Below are 20,136 nucleotides of genomic sequence, written 5' to 3' on the forward strand. Positions count from 1 at the left end.
AGGTAGTGGTGACCATGAAATATTGGTTACATACAGAAGAATTGATTAAATAACTAAATATTAAGGGTAATGGAAACCAGATTTATTACTGTCAGAGAAAGAGTTTACAAATATTGAAATAGAGAGAACTAGAATTGAGCTTGTGTTGTTGGATTAGCATCAGAGGTATTGAAAACGCATGAAAAAGCATCATCTATAAGAAATAAAATATAGGGGGCTTCCCTGGTGGTGCAGTGGTTGAGAGTCCGCCTGCCGATGCAGGGGACACGGGTTCATGCCCCGGTTTAGGAAGATCCCACATGCTGCGGAGTGGCTGGGCCCGTGGGCCATGGCCATTGAGCCTGTGCGTCCGGAGCCTGTGCTCCACAACGGGAGAGGCCACAACAGTAAGAGGCCCACGTACCACACACACACACACACACACACACACACACACACACTCTCTCTCTCTCTCTCTCTCTATATATATATATATGTAAATGTGTGTGCATATGTATACGTGTGAACATTCATATGCATTTGTCCATCCCAGTGAGCAGGTGTCCATCCCAGTGAGCAGGTCTTGGAGTAGAAAAGCACACCCAGGAAGCAGATCTTAGCTTCTAAATATTGTGATCCACCAAAAAGTACCTAGGAACCATGGAAAATGGGTTGATTCCAGCCTGGGCAGGGATAGTACAAGATGAGACTGGAACACCTTGTATTTGAAAATAAGAAAGTGCTCAAAGAATGAGGGGGCTTACCAAAAGGATGTAGAAGCCAGCTGGAAGCACTTACACTGTCCAAATTTAGGATAATTTCAGCATCAAAACAATGAATGAATTGAATTAAAATCCATTAAATAATAGGAACACATGACGCCATTTTTTATAAATATGTAAATAATAAATTAAAAGTTGAATGAGAAATAATATATTTATGTATATTCAAAATACGTCCCCATAAAATCCTTGTTAAATAGAAAAGGGAATAGAGTAATGTTATGGTGGGAAGCCTGGCAGACACCACCTTAATCTGATGATCAAAGTGAGCATCATCTCATACGGGACAAGTCAAAAACACATGGACTGGATAGGAAGCATTACATCAGTGATATTCCTGCCAAAGCTGCATAGCCTGAATCTAATCAAATCTAAATTGAGGGATGTTCTACAAAATAACTGGCTTGTAATGTAAAGGTATAAAGATCATGAAAGTCAAAGAAAGACTTATGAAAGGCCCCAGATAAAAGTTAAAATAAAGATACATATAAACGAAATACAACTCATGACTCTGGACGTGACTGTTTTTCTGTAAAATACATTATTGGGATAACTGAAAAATCTTGAATACAATCTGAACTTTGGATGATAGTAAAATATTGATTTTATTTTCATTATTTAATGATTATTTAAGAGAATATTCTCATACATGGAAACACCACTAAAGTATTTGAGAGTGGTGGATATCAAGTAAGTGATAGGCTAGGGGAAAATTCATTTGTACTATACCTGAAACTTTAATTTTGAGATAAAAATGAGATAATGCCACCATGTCATACGACTCAACAAATCCATCCCTAACCATATAGCCAAGAGAAATAAATTAATATATTCACAAAAAGGATTGTATCAAATTATTCAAGGTATGCTAGTCATAACAGCTGAAAACTGGAAACAACCCAAATACCCTTCAATAGGGGGGTGGATAAATGCACTTGTAGAATATCATGCAATGGAACACCAATAAAAAAAGAACAAACCACTAATACATCGAACAACATGGATGATTTTCAAAAACATGAGTGAAAGAAGATAGATATATTTATATCAATATAAAGGTTAAGAACAAACAAAGCTAATCAATGATCTGGAAATCAGAATAATGATTGCTTTTTAGGGAAGTTAAATGAAAAGGGCAGACAAGAACTTTTTCAAGTAGGACGTTCCATACATTAACCAGGTGATGGGTACACTGGTGTATGCATTTGGTAAAATGCATTAAGATATACAATTATGATTATGCATTTTATTTCAAGTAAATTGTGTTTCAGTAAATCACTGTGAGCATTTAAAAAATGCTGTGGCAGAAAAATTCAGCCTTCTCAATTTTCTCATTTCAGTATTTATAAGTAAAATAGTCAACAATTTCAACTTCTCCTTTTGCCTTACATTTATCCTAGAACATTTCAGTACTAGTCCCTTTACACTCCTCATGAAGAAAACAAACAAGTTGTTTGTAATGACTTGTAAGCAAATTCCTTCACATAGGTAAAACTTGCAGGAAGTCTCTGGAATTATAAAAATTTGAACAAGAAATATTTTGGTCTAACGTATACAATGCCTTATGTCTAAGGAATATATTGGCAAAAATTACTTTTTATTACCAAGCACTAGGCCTTCAAGAAATTCTTTATGATTCACTAAAATGGTAGCAAAGTGTGGAATATTTTGTTGTTGCAGCATTTTCCAGAAACCACACACCTTGTATAGATTGAATCTATAATTGTTGGGCAATTTCTTTTTTGAGTTGAACTGCACTTTTGAGACTATGTTTTTCTGAGAGATTGTGAAAATAAAATTGGAAATATCACATATCTGCTGACATGACATAGAAGGGTCCTTTCATTTTGCATTTTCTTTTTACCTCTGAATGAAGGCAAAAGGCTCTTTAAAGACAAAAATTCTTCCTTTGGTTTCTCTCTCCTGAATGAAAACCATTTATCCCATTATTTGAGGCTACATGTCTTACAAATAAAGACTGGGGTCAGAGGTAGTTGTTCTGTTATTTTGTAAACATGGGAAGTCCATTGATGCTTACATAAATCAAATCTGGGTCTTGAAAACAATAAATATTCCTACTTTTACATTCTCTTAATATACTATCATTTTCAAAGAGAAATATCTGAAGGAAATTGATCCCTCCATGTTTCCTCTTTCATCTTAAAATAGGGGCATTTATTCTGAACATTTTCATTGAGTTGATTTTTTTTTGTCTACAGGCTATTGATGTGTATGATCCTTCTTCAAAGCCCATATGAGGTCTCTCTCCACCTCAAGCAGAACTGCATCACATTGTCACCATATTTGTGGGTTTGGTGTTAGAGTTATTGTCAAAATGGCAAAGCTGCTTTTATGACCTTGCAATGAACAGGCATTACTTCTTATTCTGTTTGATAGCCTGGGTTTTATTGGATCCAGTGAGAAAAGTGAAAGTTTGACGTAAGCCAGGGTGTGGAAACAGCAACAATCCTTCATTTTTAATTAGTTCCCAAGATAACTTCTCTATTTCAGGAACAGTTCAAGTCTCTTTAACACAAGTGGTGATTCCATAATGAACTAACTGGGAAATCTCTTTGTGGAAATACTGATTAGCTCATATAGTTTTGGGAATCTTGCTCATTCTCTTTCCCCTTTCAACCCCTAAGCTGCATCACTCATGACCGGCTTCTTTGTGTATTTCTGGTCTCATTGATACTTTTCTTCTCAAAATAGCAGTATGTAAAATCTATTATGAGGTTTATCTGTATCAATTATTTTGTGAATAGATGACTTGGTTTATAATATATTCTAATAAAATGTTGAGAGAGAATTAAAGTTTTTTTTTTTTAAGAAATTAGGGAAAACTTAGAAAGTACTCCAGAGGAAGTTAATAGAGATAAAAAATAATAATAAAGTCTATATACATCAATGACAAATAAGGATAAGTAAAATTGAGAAAAAAATTTAAAATTTGACTATCAGAAATGAGATAGTATGTATGAATGCAGAAGTACAATTGCATGGGAATGGATTTAAATATGTAGAATAAGTAATATGTATTTTGCTGTTTTCTAGCAAAATATAGACTAATATTGATTCAAAAAGATTGAAAATATGAACAGTTCATAAAGGCAGATAAAATTATTCCAATTAAAAGAGAAACATGCTCTAATCCCTTGCTAAATTTCTAAATAACCTCTAAATTGAAGATATTTCCCAGATTTGTTCAAAGGTCTAAATGGTATAGGGTAGCTTCCCAGCTTGTTTTAGGAATAAAGCTTAAGCTTGATATCAAAACTTTATGATGATAATACTAAAAAATTGAAACATGGAAATTTTACCTATAAATATAGATGTTAAAATTTGAAAAGATAGCTAAGAAAATCCAAAATCCCCCCAAATATGAAAAGAACCATACACCCATTACCAAGATTACAGAATGGTTCAGTATCAGGAAATCTATGATAATAATTCTTCATGACAAAAAATGTCAAAGGAGAAAAATTATGTGACTTTATCAGTAAGGCAACTACCATTGGTTAAAAAAAAATCTTCACATAAAATAGAAACAGAAGAAAAACATTTAATACAAGGAAAACTATTTTCTAATAGCAAACATCAATTTAAGTGAAGATATGCTCAAAATTACTTTCATTAAAGTTAATCATAAAGCAGAGATGTCAACTACTATTTTGGAGGTGTTAGATAACGTGACAAGAGTAGATAAAGAATATCAATATACATCTTAGAAAATAAAATAACATTTATTTGAATATAGTATGATTAAAGGCTTTAGAAAGGAATTAAAAGAGCAAAGAAGGAAGGAAGGAAAGCAGGGAGAAAAATAAGAACAGTCCTAGGAAAAAAAATCAAATACTAGAATTAATAAAATAAGTTGATAAGGTGCCTGAATTCAATATAACTATACAAAATTAATGTTTTCCCTTATACTGGTAATAACCAGTTAGAAAAAAAATGAAAAAAATACAATTTACAATAGACATAATCTAGAAACAGAAAAGAATATATTTAAAGAGAAGACCACAAAATCTATACGAAAACAATCAAAATATTTTTGTTAGACATAAAATAAGATCTGAAATAATGAAAAGAAACTATTTGTTTCTGAATAGGAATAACTAATCTCATATAAATATCAATCATTCCAAGTATTAATGACTCTATGCAATTTTCATTATAATGCTGTTTTAACTTGACTATAACTTAAAAAATTAATATAACAATTAAGCAAAAAAAAAAAAAAAAAGAAAGAAAGATAAAATAGATTAATGAAAGGGTATGCTTTTACTTTTCCCAGGTATTAGAACTTGGTATAAAGCCATGTAATTAAAACCATATAGATTTCACCCCAAGATAACCAAATCAAAGAAAAGAAATATATAAAGTCTAGAAATTAAAGAAACCCCATATTTAGCATATAGTAAATCTAGTATTTCAATTCCAACAAAAGAAAATACTTTATTAATTAATAGTGCAAGAATAATTGCTTATTCATTTGGAAGGAAACACAATTAAGAATGTATAAAACATTCCAAATGGGCTTCCCTGGTGGCACAGTGGTTGAGAGTCCGCCTGCCGATGCAGGGGACACAGGTTCGTGCCCTGGTCCGGGAGGATCCCACATGCCGCGGAGCAGCTAGGCCCGTGAGCCATGGCCACTGAGCCTGCGCATCCAGAGCCTGTGCTCCACAACGGGAGAGGCCACAACAGTGAGAGGCCCGTGTACCACACACACACACACAAATTCCAAATGAGTTAATGTTTAAATATTCAAAAAATCTAAAGTATTAGAAGAAAAATTTAGACAATATTTATAAATCTGTCAGTGAAACAAAGGTCCTAAGCAATTTAAAAAATTCAGGATACATCAAAAACAAATTTGACTGTATTGAATTTATGATTTTTAAGAAGCTAAAGGTATCATAGCAGGCTAGAAAGCGTATTTAAAAATAAAGGACAAATAGTTGTTATTCTTTTTTTTACAGGGTAATTTTTTTTACAGGATAATTTTATTTTATTTTGTTTTAAATTTTTATTGGAGTAGAGTTGATTTATAATGTTAGTTTCAGGTATACAGCAAAGTGAATCAGTTATACATATACACATACACTTTTTTTTTTAAGAGATGTTACTCTTAATCTGAAAATAGTACTTCAAGACCAATAAGAAGTACACAAATCATCTATTAAAAACATGGATAATATGTCTAAAAAAGCAGTTCTCAGAAGATGAAAAGCAAATCATAAATAAACATATAAAAAGGTAGTTGACCTCTTTTATACACACAATAAGAAACTAGTTAGCCCATGGGCTTTCAAATGCTAAATGATATAACCCAGAATTTGAGAGGATGAGAAGAAACAGACAGTCTTGTTTTACTGGCTAGACTGTGAATTGGTTACATTAGAAGAGTAGAAGCTTCCCATGATCCTGAAAAGAGTCTTTTTAAAAAATTAATCCTCCCCCACCAGATGAGGTAGGGAATCCTTCCCTATTGTACTGAATAATATATAAGACTTAGTTTGTTGTCCAAACGTTTGTTTGTTCCTTAGTTTCTCAAAAATGCAATAAAATAAATATGAGTTTCAAACAAGCCTGGAGAAATGGCTTCAAAACACATCCAAAGCCTTACAAGAATCACAGCAACATTTATAATCAGTTGTTGGGGACACTGAAACAAAAGCTGAGGCAAGACTCATCCTCAGAGGGCTGGGACCCAAGCCAGGCTTGTCACCTGTGACTTCCACCTTGGCCTGAGTGAAGATGTAGACACGATGAGAATGAACAGAGTATTTTCAGTCAGAAAGACCTGAATTGAGGACCCATTTCCCTCTCAATGGGAAATAATAATAGTTTATTTTTTATTTTTTTTTTTAAATTTGAATTTATTTATTTTTTATAAGGTTTTCCATACATTTGTGAAGTACTCATTTCTTATCTTCTGAATTGTACATCTCAATTATCATGTAAAATGGTATTTCAGTACATTATTATACAAGTCATTGACACAAGCATTAAGATAATTAATTGTTGTGTTGTTCCATCGACACACATGCTTATCCCACAGTCCCCGCACAATATTTTTTTTCCCTAAGACGTGGAGAACATTGTAGTATAATAGAGGAAATAAACAGAGCATGCTTAAGTGAGCAGTTTATTCATTTTAGAAGAAAGTATGTATAACGAAATGCATTTTTGTTCAGAGATGAAAAGGGTAATCTGTGCTGTTGTCAAAACTGTTTTTATAAACTCCTATTTTTTTTAACAACTTCATTGGAGTATAATTGCTTGACAATGTTGTGTTAGAATCTGCTTTATAACAAAGCGAATCAGTTATACATATGCATATATCCCCATATCTCTTCCCTCTTGCATCTCCCTCCCTCCCTCCCTACCTATCCCACCCCTCTAGTTGGTCACAAAGCACTGAGCTGATCTCCCTGTGCTATGCTGCTGCTTCCCTCTAGCTATCTATTTTACATTTGGTAGTGTATATGTCCATGCCACTTCTCACTTTGTCACAGCTTACCATTTCCCATCACTGTGTCCTCAAGTCCATTCTCTACTAGGTCTGTACCTTTATTCCCATCTTGCCCCTAGGTTCTTCATGACCGTTTGTTTTGTTTTGTTTTAGATTCCATACATAGGTGTTACAATAAGGTATTTGTTTCTCTCTTTCTGTCTTACTTCACTCTGTATGACAGACTCTAGGTCCATCCACCTCCCTACAAATAACTCAATTTCATTTTTCATGGCTGAGTAATATTCCATTGTATATATGTGCCACATCTTCTTTAACCATTCATCTGTCGATTAACACTTAGGTTGCTTCCATGTCCTGGCTATTGTAAATAGAACTGCAATGAACATTGTGGTACATAACTCTTTTTGAATTATGGTTTTCTCAGGGTATATGCCCAGTAGTGGGATTGCTGGGTCGTATGGTAGTTCTATTTGTAGTACTTTTAAGGAATGTCCATACTGTTCTCCAGAGTGGCTGTATCAATTTACATTCCCACCAATAGTGCAAGAGGGTCCTGTTTTCTCCACACCCTCTCCAAAATTTACTGTTTGTAGATTTTTTGATGATGACCATTTTGACTGGTGTGAGATGATATCTCATTGTAGTTTTGATTTGCATTTCTCTAATGATAAATGATGTTGAGCATTCTTTCATATGTTTGCTGGCAATCTGTATATCTTCTTTGGAGAAATGTGTATTTAGGTCTTCTGCCCATTTTAGGATTGGGTTGTTTGTTTTTTTGTTATTGAGCTGCATTAGCTGCTTGTAAATTTTGGAGATTAATCCTTTGTCAGTTGCTTCATTTGCAAATACTTTCTCCCATAATGAGGGTTGTCTTTTAGTCTTGTGTATGGTTTCCTTTGCTGTGCAAAAGCTTTTAAGTTTCATTAGGTCCCATTTGTTTATTTTTGTTTTTATTTCCATTTCTCTAGGAGGTGGATCAAAAAGGATCTTGCTGTGATTTATGTCATAGAATGTTCTGCCTATGTTTTCCTCTAAGAGTTTGATAGTGTCTGGTCTTACATTTAGGTCTTTAATCGATTTTGAGTTTATTTTTGTGTATGGTGTTAGGGAGTGTTCTAATTTCATACTTTTACATGTACCTGTCCTGTTTTCCCAGCATCACTTATTGAAGAGGCTGTCTTTTCTCCACTGTATATTCTTGCCTCCTTTATCAAAGATAAGGAGACCATATGAGTGTGGGGTTATCTCTATGCTTTCTATCCTGTTCCATTGATCTATATTTCAGTTTTTGTGCCAGTACCATACTGTCTTGATCACTGTAGCTTTGTAGTATAGTCTGAAGTCAGGGAGCCTATTTCCTCCAGCTCCATTTTTTATTCTCAATATTGCTTTGGCTCTACGGGGTCTTTTGTGTTTCCATAGAAATTGTGAAATATTTTGTTCTAGTTCTGTGAAAAATGCCAGTGGTAGTTTGATAGTGATTGCATTGAATCTGTAGGTTGCTTTGGGTAGTAGAGTCATTTTCACAATGTTGATTCTTCCAATCCTAGAACATGGTATATCTCTACATCTCTTTGTATCATCTTTAATTTCTTTCTTCAATGTCTTATAAATTTCTGCATACAGGTACTTTGTCTCCTTAGGTAGGTTTATTCTTAGATATTTTATTCTTTTTGTTGCAATGGTAAATGGTAGTGTTTCCTTTATTTCTCTTTCAGAGTTTTCATCATTAGTATATAAGAATGCAAGAGATATTTGTGCATTAAATTTGTATCCTGCTACTTTACCAAAGTCCTTGATTAGCTCTAGTAGTTTTCTGGTAACATCTTTAGGATTGTCTATGTATAGTACCATGTCATCTGCAAACAGTGACAGGTTACTTCTTCTTTTCCAATTTGGATTCCTTTTATTTCTTTTTCTTCTCTGATTGCTGTGGCTAAAACTTCCAAAATTATGTTGAATAATAGTGGTGAGATTTGGCAACCTTTTGTTTTTCCTGATCTTAGTGAAAATGGTTTCAGTTTTTCACCATTGAGGATGATGTTGCCTGTGGCTTTGTCATATATGACCTTTATTATGTTGAGGTAAGTTCCCTCTATGCCTACTTTCTGGAGGGTTTTTATCATAAATGGGTGTTGAATTTTGTCAAAAGCTTTCTCTGCATCTATTGAGATGATCATATGTTTTTTCTCCTTTAATTTATTAATATGGTTTATCACATTGATTGATTTACATATATTCAAGAATCCTTGCATTCCTGGGATAAACCCCACTTGATCATGGTGCATGATCCTTTTAATGTGTTGTTGGATTCTGTTTGCTAGTATTTTTTGAGGAGTTTGGCATCTATGTTCATCAGTGATATTGGCCTGTAGTTTTCTTTCTTTATGACATCTTTGTCTGTTTTTGGTATCAGGGTGATGGTGCCCTCATAGAATGAATTTGGGAGTGTCCCTTCCTCTGCTATAATTTGGAAGAGTTTGAGAAGGAAAGGTGTTAACTCTCCTCTAAATGTTTGATAGAATTCGACCGTGAAGCCATCTGGTCCTGGGCTTTTGTTTGTTGGAAGATTTTTAATCACAGTTTCAATTTCAGTGCTTGTGATTGGACTGTTCATATTTTCTATTTCTTCCTGGTTCAGTCTCAGAACACTGTGCATTTCTAAGAATTTGTCCATTTTTTCCAGGTTGTCCATTTTATTGGCATATAGTTGCTTGTAGTAATCTCTCATGATCTTTTGTATTTCTGCAATGTCAGTTGTTACTACTCCTTTCTCATTTCTAATTCTATTAATTTGAGTTTTCTCCCTTTTTTTCTTGATGGGTCTGGCTAATGGTTTAGCAATTTTGTTTATCTTCTCAAAGAACCAGCTTTTAGATTTTTTGATCTTTGCTATGGTTTCCTTCATTTCTTTTTCATTTATTTTGACCTGATCTTTATGATTTCTTTCCTTCTGCTAACTTTGGGATTGTTTTGTTCTCCTTTCTCTAATTACTTTAGGTGTAAGGTTAGGTTGTTTATTTGAGATGTTTCTTGTTTCTTAAGGTAGGATCGTATTGCTATAAAGTTCCCTTTTAAAATTTAAATAAATAAATAAATAAAATAATTAATTTGTTTTCACCGGGTCTTAGTTGTAGCAGGCATGCTCCTTTGTGTGGTTCCATGGCTCCTTATTTGCAGCTCGCTGGCTCTTTTTGTTGCAAGGTGTGGGCTCCTTAGTTGCGTCACGTGTAATAGTTCCTATTTCATAGCAATATTTGAAGTTTATGAGATGACAATATACCGAAATAAGATATGCATACGACATATGTTTAGATATCATCTCATGAATAATACTGTTTACCACAAAATATTTGGAGACACAGTTCTAAGGGTTTATGTATATTAACGTGTTTACTTCCTCATGGAAATACCCTCTAAGGTAGTTATTTTCTTATCTCTATTGTACAAATGAGGAAACTGAGGCACAGGGAGATTATATTATTTCCTAAATCCTCAGAGATACTAAGGACCAAATCTGGAATTTGGTGCCAGACCTGGATTTGGTATCCTTAAACAGTATGCTATATTACTTCACTTGCCAGGTTTACAATAGTAGCTGCATAACCAGCTTAGCAAACTGCAGCTATGTCCTAAAATAATCTGTGTTTGCTGTATTTTGCAGAAAGTATAATCTGGAAATGTTTTGTCTTCTTTCTACTTAGGGAAACATTTTATCATCTCCTCTCTGTATACTAATTGATATCTCATTCTTTCTATAATATATTCCAACTTTCATACTTAGAACATTTTCCCCCATTTTAAGGAAGCCACATATTTTTTATCTGTCCTTCCCCAAACATATATATTGCCAACTGAACCCTCAAAGGTTAAAAACATCAAATTTTGATGAATTCTGAATTGAGTTCTGCCTCCATCTGTTTACCATCCCTCTACTATTAATGTGTTTCCATTTGATGGAAAAGGAAAATGATGTCCATGTGACTTTATAAAACAACAGAAAGATAGGAGGGAAGCAGAGATTTTTGTTTGTTTGTTGTTTTATTTTGTTTTAATTTACTTCATTGACTCACCATTGCATGGAACATGTCATTTGGTTTTCAGAAAATTGGTTTGTGAAGTGTCTTTCAGGAACACACCTTTTCAAAGCATGAAGAAAAATTTGAGACACTTTCAGTAGCTCAAGAAAGAACCAACTTACAAATCACCGATGCCTTTGTTTTCATGTCTCCTCCAGTTTGGCAATTTTTCTGCTCATTAGTCCTTTCCTCCTGAGGATAAATAAGATCAGAAGGAAGATCAAGCACAAATCAGTCAATTACATCTAATTGTCATCACTTGAAATAAAAGGATGAATGCATGGTGGTCAAGGTTTCAGAGAAAACTTGAGGGATTATCTGTGAAGTTCAATTATCCTAGTATTTCCTATTTTTATTAGCATCAGTCACTGAGAATCCAGAGCCTGGAAAACTGGACAATTTATAAATTGCTGGAAGGGGATGGGATCTGCAGGATAATTTTACCCAAACTTCTCTATTTATAGATGAGGAAACTTAGGAGCCGTGAGGATTATTTGTCTGCCCAATGACATTCAACTTAATAAAGATTCAACTGGTGAGCCCCAAATATTCATCCTCTTCTAGCTGTAGTTACATGGAAAAAAATTATAATCCCATTTCAGTAACAGCACAATTTCATTTAAAATAACCCATGGGGGGAGGAGCTTCAAGATGGCGAAGCGTAAGATGCAGAGATCAACTTCCTGCCCACATATACATCAAAATATATCTACATGTGGAACAATTCCTACAGAACACCTACTGAACACTGGCAGAAGACCTCAGACACCCCAAAAGGCAAGAAACTCCCCAGGTACCTGGGTAGGGCAAAAAAAAAAAAAAAAGACAAAAGAATAAGAACAGGACCTGCACCAATGGGAGGGAGCTGTGAAGAAGGAAAGGTTTCCACACGCTAGGAATCCAATTGGTGGGTGGAGACCACGGGTGGCGGAGTGGGAAAGTTTCGGAGCCATCAAGGAGAGCACAGCAACAGGGGTGCAGAGGACAAAATGGAGAGATTCCTGCATAGATGATCGGTGCCGACCAGCACTCACCAACCCGAGAGGCTTGCCTGCTCACTGGCTGGGACGGGCGGGGGCTGGGAGCTGAGATTCCAGCTTCGGAGGTCGGATCCCAGGGAGAGGACTGGGGTTGGCTGCGTGAACACAGCCTGAAAAGGGCTAGTGCACCACAGCTACCTGGGAGGGAGTCCAGGAAATGTCTGGAGCTGCCAAAGAGACAAGAGACTTTTTCTTGCCTCTTTGTTTCCTGGTGGGTGAGGAGAGGGGATTAAGAGCCTTGCTTAAAGAAGCTCCAGAGACAGGCATGAGCTGCGGCTATCAGCACGGATCCCAGAGATGGGCATGAGATGCTAAGGCTGCTGCTGCTGCCACCAAGAAACCTGTGTGCAAGCACAGGCCACTCTCCACAGCTCCCCTCCCGGGAGCCTGTGCAGCACACCACTGGCAAGGGCCCATTATCCAGAGACAACTTCCCCAGGAGAATACACAGTGCACCTCAGGCTGTTGCAATGTCATGCCAGCCTCTGCCGCCACAGGCTCACCCCGCATCTGTATCCCTCCCTCTCCTGGCCTGAATGAGCCAGGGCCCCCGAAAAAGCTGCTCCTTTAACCCAGTCCTCTCTGAGCAAAGAACAAACGCCCTCAGGCGACCTACATGAAGAGGCGGGTCCAAATCTAAAGCTGAACCCCAGGAGCTGTGCGAACAAAGAAGAGAAAGGGAAATTTCTCCCAGCAGAATCAGGAGCAGTGGATTAAATCCCCACAATCAACTTGATGTACCCTGCATCGGTGGAATACCTGAATAGACAATGAATCATCCTAAATTGAGGAGGTGACTTTAGGAGAAACGATATATATATTTTTTTCCCTTTTGCTATTTTTGTGAGTGTGTATGTGTATGCTTCTGTGTGTGATTGTGTCTGTATAGCTTTGCTTTTACCATTTGTCCCAGGGATCTGTCTGTCCGATATATTTTTTTTTAACTTCAAAAAATTATTTTTTCTTAATAATTATTTTTCATCTTTTATTTTAATAACTTTATTTTATTTGATCTTCTTCTTTCTTATTTTCTTTCTTTTCTCCTTTTTCTTCTGAGCCATGTGGAGGACAGGCTCTTGGTGCTCCAGGCAGGTGTCAGGGCTGTGCCACCTGAGGTAGGAGAGCCAAGTTCAGGACACTGGTCCACAAGAGAACTCCCAGCTCCACATAATATCAAACAGCAGAAATCTCCCAGAAATCACCATCTCAATGCCAAGACCCAGCTCCACTCAACGACCAACAATCTACGGTGCAGGACACTTATACCAAACAACTAGCAAGACAGGAACACAACCCCACCCATTAACACAGAGGCTGCCTACGATCATAATAAAGCCACAGACACCCCAAAACACACCACAAGACGTGGACCTGCCCACCAGAAAGACAAGATCCAACCTCATCCACCAGGACACAGGCACTAATCCCCTCCACCAGAAAGCCTACACAACTCACTGAACCAAGATTAGCCACTGGGGACAGACACCAAAAACAACAGAAACTATGAACCTGCAGCCTGCGGAAAGGAAATTCCAAACACAGTAAGTTAACCAAAATGAGAAGACAGAGAAACACACAGCAGATGAAAGAGCAAGGCAAAACCCCACCAGACCTAACAAATGAGTAGGAAATAGGCAATCTACCTGAAAAAGAATTCGGAATAATGATAGTAAAGATGATCGAAAATCCTGGAAATAGAATGTAGAAAATAAAAGAAACGTTTAACAAGACCTAGAAGAACCAAAGAGCAAACAAACAGTGATGGATAAACAACACAATAAATGAAATTAAAGATTCTCTAGAAGGGATCAATAGCAGAATAACTGAGGCAGAAGAACGGATAAGTGACCAGGAAGATAAAATAGTGGAAATAACTACTGCAGAGCAGAAAAAAGAAAAAGAATGAAAAAAATTGAGGACAGTCTCAGAGACCTCTGGGACAACATTAAATGCACCAACATTTGAATTATAGGGGTCCCAGAAGAAGAAGAGAAAAAGAAAGGGACTGAGAAAATATTTGAAGAGATTGTACTTGAAAACTTCCTTAATATGGGAAAAGAAATAGTTAATCAAGTCCAGGAAACACAGCGAGTCCCATACAGGATAAATCCAAGGAGAAACATGCCAAGAAACATGTTAATCAAACTATCAAAAATTAAATTCAAAGAACAAATATTAAAAGCATCAAGGGAAAAACAACAAGTAACACATAAGGGAATCCCCATAAGGTTAACAGCTGATCTTTCAGCAGAAACTCTGCAAGCCAGAAAAGAGTGGCAGGACGTATTTAAAGTGATGAATGAGAAAACCCTACAACCAAGATTACTCTACCAGGCAGGGATCTCATTCCGATTTGATGGAGAAATTAAGACCTTTACAGACATGCAAAAGCTAAGAGAATTCAGCACCACAAAACCAGCTTTAAAACAAATGCTAAAGGAACTTCTCTAGGCAGGAAACACAAGATAAGGAAAAGACCTACAATAATAAACCCACAACAATTAAGAAAATGGTAATAGGAACATACATATTGATAATTACCTTAAATGTAAATGGATTAAATTATCCAATGAAAGGACATAGACTTGCTGAATGGATACAAAAACAAGACCTGTATATATGCTGTCTGCAAGGGGCTCACTTCAGACCTAGGGACACATACAGACTGAAGGTGAGGTGATGGACAAATATATTACATGCAAATGGAAATCAAAAGAGAGCTGGAGTAGCAATTCTAATATCAGAAAAAAATAGACTTTAAAACAAAGGCTATTACAAGAGACAAAGAAGGTCACTACATAATGATCAAGGGATCGATCCAAGAAGATATGACAACTGTAAATATTTATGCACCCAACATAGGAGCACCTCAATACATAGGAAAATACTAACAGCCATAAAGGGGAAATCAACAGTAACACAATCATAGTAGGGGACCTTAAGACTCCACTTTCAACGCTGGACAGATTATCCAAAATGAAAATAAATAAGGAATCACAAGCTTTAAATGATACATTAAACAAGATGGACTTAATTGATATTTATAGGACATTCCATCCAAAAACAACAGAATACACATTCTTCTCAAGTGCTCATGGAACATTCTCCAAGATAGATCATATCTTAGGTCACAAATCAAGCCTTGGTAAATTTAAGAAAATTGAAATTGTATCAAGTACCTTTTCTGACCACACCACTATGAGACTAGGTATCAATTACAGGAAAAAATCTGTAATAAATACAAACACATGGAGGCTAAACAACACACGACTGAATAACCAAGAGATCACTGAAGAAATCAAAGAGGAAAAAAAAAATACCAGAAACAAATGGCAAAGAAAACACAATGATGCAAAAGCTATGGAATGCAGCAAAAGAAGTTCTAAGAGAGAAGTTTTACAATCCTACCTTAAGAAACAAGAAACATCTGAAATAAACAACTTAACCTTACACCTTAAGCAATTAGAGAAAGAAGAACAAAAACAAAACCCAAAGTTAGCAGAAGGAAAGAAATCATAAAGATCAGGTCAGAAATAAATGAAAAAGAAATGAAGGAAATGATAGCAAAGATCAATAAAACTAAAAGCTGTTTTTTTTGAGAAGATAAACAAAACTGATAAACCATTAGCCAGACTTATGAAGAAAAAAAGGGAGAAGACTCAAATCAATAGAAATAAAAGTGAAAAAGGAGAAGTAACAACTGACACTGCAGAAATACAAAGGATCATGAGAAATTACCACAGGCAACTATATGCCAATAAAACGGAGAACCTGGAAGAAATGGACAAATTCTTAGAAATGCACAACTTTCCGAGACTAAACGAGGAAAAAAGAGAAAATATGAACAGACCAATCACAAGCACTGAAATTGAAACTGTGATTAAAAATCTTCCAACAAACAAAAGCCCAGACAAGATGGCTTCAGAGGTGAATTCTATGAAATATTTAGAGAAGAGTTAACACCTCTCCTTCTCAAACTCTTCCAAAATATAGCAGAGGGAGGAACACTCCCAAACTCATTCTACAAGGCCAACATCACTCTGATGCCAAAGCCGGAGAAAGATGTCACAAACGAAGAAAACTACAGGTCAGTATCACTGAAGAACATAGATGCAAAAATCCTCAGCAAAATACTAGCAAAGAGAATCCAACAGCTCATTTAAAGGATCATATACTATGTTCAAGAGGTGTTTATCCCAGGAATGCAAGAATTCTTCAATATACACAAATCAATAAACATGATACACCATATTAACAAATTGAAGGAGAAAAACCATATGATCATTTCAATAGATGCAGACAAAACTTTTGACAAAATTCAACACCGATTTATGATAAAAACTCTCCAGAAAGTAGGAATCGAGGGAACTTTCCTCAACATAGAAAAAGCCATATATGACAAACCCACAGCCAACATCGTCGTCAGTGATGAAAAATTGAAACCATTTCCACTAAGATCAGGAAAAACAAAAGGTTGCCAAATCTCACCACTATTATTCAACATAATTTTGGAAGTTTTAGCCACAGCAATCAGAGAAGACATAGAAACAAAAGGAATCCAAATTGGAAAAGAAGAAGTAAAGCTGTCACTTTTTGCAGATGACATGATACTATACATAGAGAATCCTAAATATGCTACCAGAAAATTACTAGAGCTAATCAATGAATTTGGTAAAGTAGCAGGATATAAAATTAAGGAACAGAAATCTTTTGCATTCCTATACACTAATGATGAAAAATCTGAAATTGAAATTAAGAAAACACTCCCATTTACCATTGCAGCAAAAAGAATAAAATATCTAGGAATAAACTTACCTAAGGAGGCAAAAGTCCTGGATGCAGAAAATTATAAGACATTGATGGAAGAAATTAAAGATTATAGAAATAGGTGGAGAGACATACCATGTTCGGGGATTGGAAGAATCAACACTGAGAAAATGAGTGTACTACCCAAAGCAATCTACAGATTCAAAGCAATCCCTATCGAACTACCACTGGCATTTTCCACAGAACTAGACCAAAAAATCTCACAATTTCTATGGAAACACAAAAGACCCTGAAGAGCCAAAGCAATCTTGAGAGAGAAAAATGGAGCTGGAGGAATCAGGATCCCTGACTTTGGGCTATACTACAAAGCTACAGTAATCAAGACAGTATGGTACTGGCACAAAAACAGAAATATTGATCAATGGAACAGGATAGTAAGCCCAGAGATAAACCCACGCACATATGGTCACCTTATCTTTGATAAAGGAGGCAAGAATATACAGTGGAAAAAAGACAGCCATTTCAATAAGTGGTGCTGGGACAACTGGACAGCTACATGTAAAAGAATGAAATTAGAAATCTCCCTAACACCATACACAAAAATAATCTCAAAATGGATTAAATACCTCAATGTAAGACCAGGCACCATCAAACTCTTAGAGGAAAACATAGGCAGAACACTCTATGACATAAATCACAGCAAGATCCTTTTTGACCCACTTACTAGAGAAATAGAAATAAAAACATAAGTAAACAAACGGGACCTAATGAAACTTAAAAGCTTTTACACAGCAAAGGAAACCATGAGCAAGATGAAAAGACAACCATCAGAATGGGAGAAAATATTTGCCAATGAAGAACTGACAAATGATTAATCTCCAAAACTTACAAGCAACTCATGTAGCTCAATATCAAAACAATAAACAACCCAATCCAAAAATGAGCAGAAGCCCTAAATAGACATTTCTCCAAAGAAGATATACAGATTGACAACAAACACATGAAAGAATGCTCAATATTATTAATCATTAGAGAAATGCAACTCAAAACTACAATGAGATATCATCTCACACTGATCAGAATGGCCATTATCAAAAATTCTACAAACAATAAATGCTGGAGAGGGTGTGGATAAAAGGGAACCCTCTTGCACTGTTGGTGAGAATGTAAATTGATAAAGCCACCATAGAGAAAAGTATGGAGGTTCCTTAGAAAATCTAAAAGTAGAACTACCATATGACCCATCAATCCCACTACTGGGCATACACCCTGAGAAAACCATAATTCAAGAAGTGTCATGTACCAAACATTCATTGCAGGTGTATTTACAAGAGCCAGGATATGGAAGCAACCTAAGTGCCCATGAACAGATGAATGGATAAAGAAGATGTGGCACATATATACAATGGAATATTACTCAGCCATAAAAAAGAAATTGAGTTATTTGTAGTGAGATGGATGGACCTAGAGACTGTCATACAGAGTGAAGTAAGTCAGAAAGAGAGAAACAAATACTGCATGCTAAGACATATTTATGGAATCTAAAAAAAGAAAAATGTATCTGAAAAACCTAGGGACAGAACAGGAATAAAGACACAGACTTAGAGAATGGACTTGAGGACACAGGGAGGGGGATGGGTAAGCTGGAATGAAGTGAGAGAGTGGCATGGACTTATATAAACTACCAAATGTAAAATAGGTAACTAGTGGGAAGCAGCTGCATTGCACAGGGAGATCAGCTCGGTTCTTTTTGACCACCTAGAGGGGTGGGATAGGGAAGGTGGGAGGGAGACATAAGAGGGAGGAGATATGGGGATATATGTATATGTATAACTGATTCACTTTGTTTTAAATCAGAAACTAACACACCATTGTAAAGCAGTTATACTCCAATAAAGATGTTAAAAAACATATAAATAACCCATGGGTTAATTTACCATAATATTTCTCAAACATGTAAAGTTTCAAAAGGTGCAATATATGTTGGGAAAATCCCTAGGAATCAGAATATGTACGACTAATTATTGCTCAATACTATAGTAGTTCTGTGATCTTGGGCAAATGGCCTAACTTCTCTGGGCTTTTGTTTTCTCACCTACAAAAAAGAATTAATTATCCCTGACGTGACTATCTCACAGGGTTTTAGAGAAGTCAGAGGATATAAAAGTCATAATACATTAGTGGTAATAGTTGGGGAACTGTCTACATGCCAGATAGCATCCTAAATGCTCAACATGGATCACCTCTTAATGCTCATGACAGCTTGATGACTCAATAATGTTGAGAATTTAGAATCTAGTTCAGAGAGGTTAAATAATGTATGCAAGATTACATAGATAATTATATAGGAAATATATTAACTCTTAGGTAGATTACAATTGGTGTGTGTGTGTGTGAGAGAGAGAGGGAGAGAGAGAGAGAGAAAGAGGGAGAGAGAGAGAGAGAGAGAGAGAGAGAGGGATTGGGAGAAAGAGAGATCTCCCTACATCAGTGTTAACCCTCTGCTGTGAACCTAACCCTCACCCAGGATTCTAGATTGTGGCTGACCTGAAGCACTTTGAGAAACTCTTGAGGCTATGTCTTCCCAAAATACAATAAAAAAGTCATGAAAGAATGTGGAAGATCTGAGAGGCTAAATTGATGCCTTTAATCTTAAGCCTGATGTAACGACTGTGGAATAATCTGGGGAAGAGGGATCTTATTCAAAGTACAATTTATGTAAGATCAATAAGCTCTCTGTATCTAAGATCCATGGGTGTGTGTGTGTGGGTGTGTGTGTGTATGTAAATAAGGCAATGTTTTTGAAAGCGTTGAACAATATTAGGACATTTTGCATGATTCTTTGGCTGCCTTCAGCACATTTCTGCGTGAGTCATTACGGAATGGAGGAAAGGAAACCGGGATGGAATTCTTTCCTTTGTCTAAACAAATATTTGTCAACAGCATTTTCCTAGGAGATGATTCATATGTCATAGGATGTCAGAACTAGGAAAGACTAGAAA

Source organism: Pseudorca crassidens, chromosome 4 (genome assembly GCF_039906515.1).
Source record: "Pseudorca crassidens isolate mPseCra1 chromosome 4, mPseCra1.hap1, whole genome shotgun sequence".
Classification (NCBI taxonomy): domain Eukaryota; kingdom Metazoa; phylum Chordata; class Mammalia; order Artiodactyla; family Delphinidae; genus Pseudorca; species Pseudorca crassidens.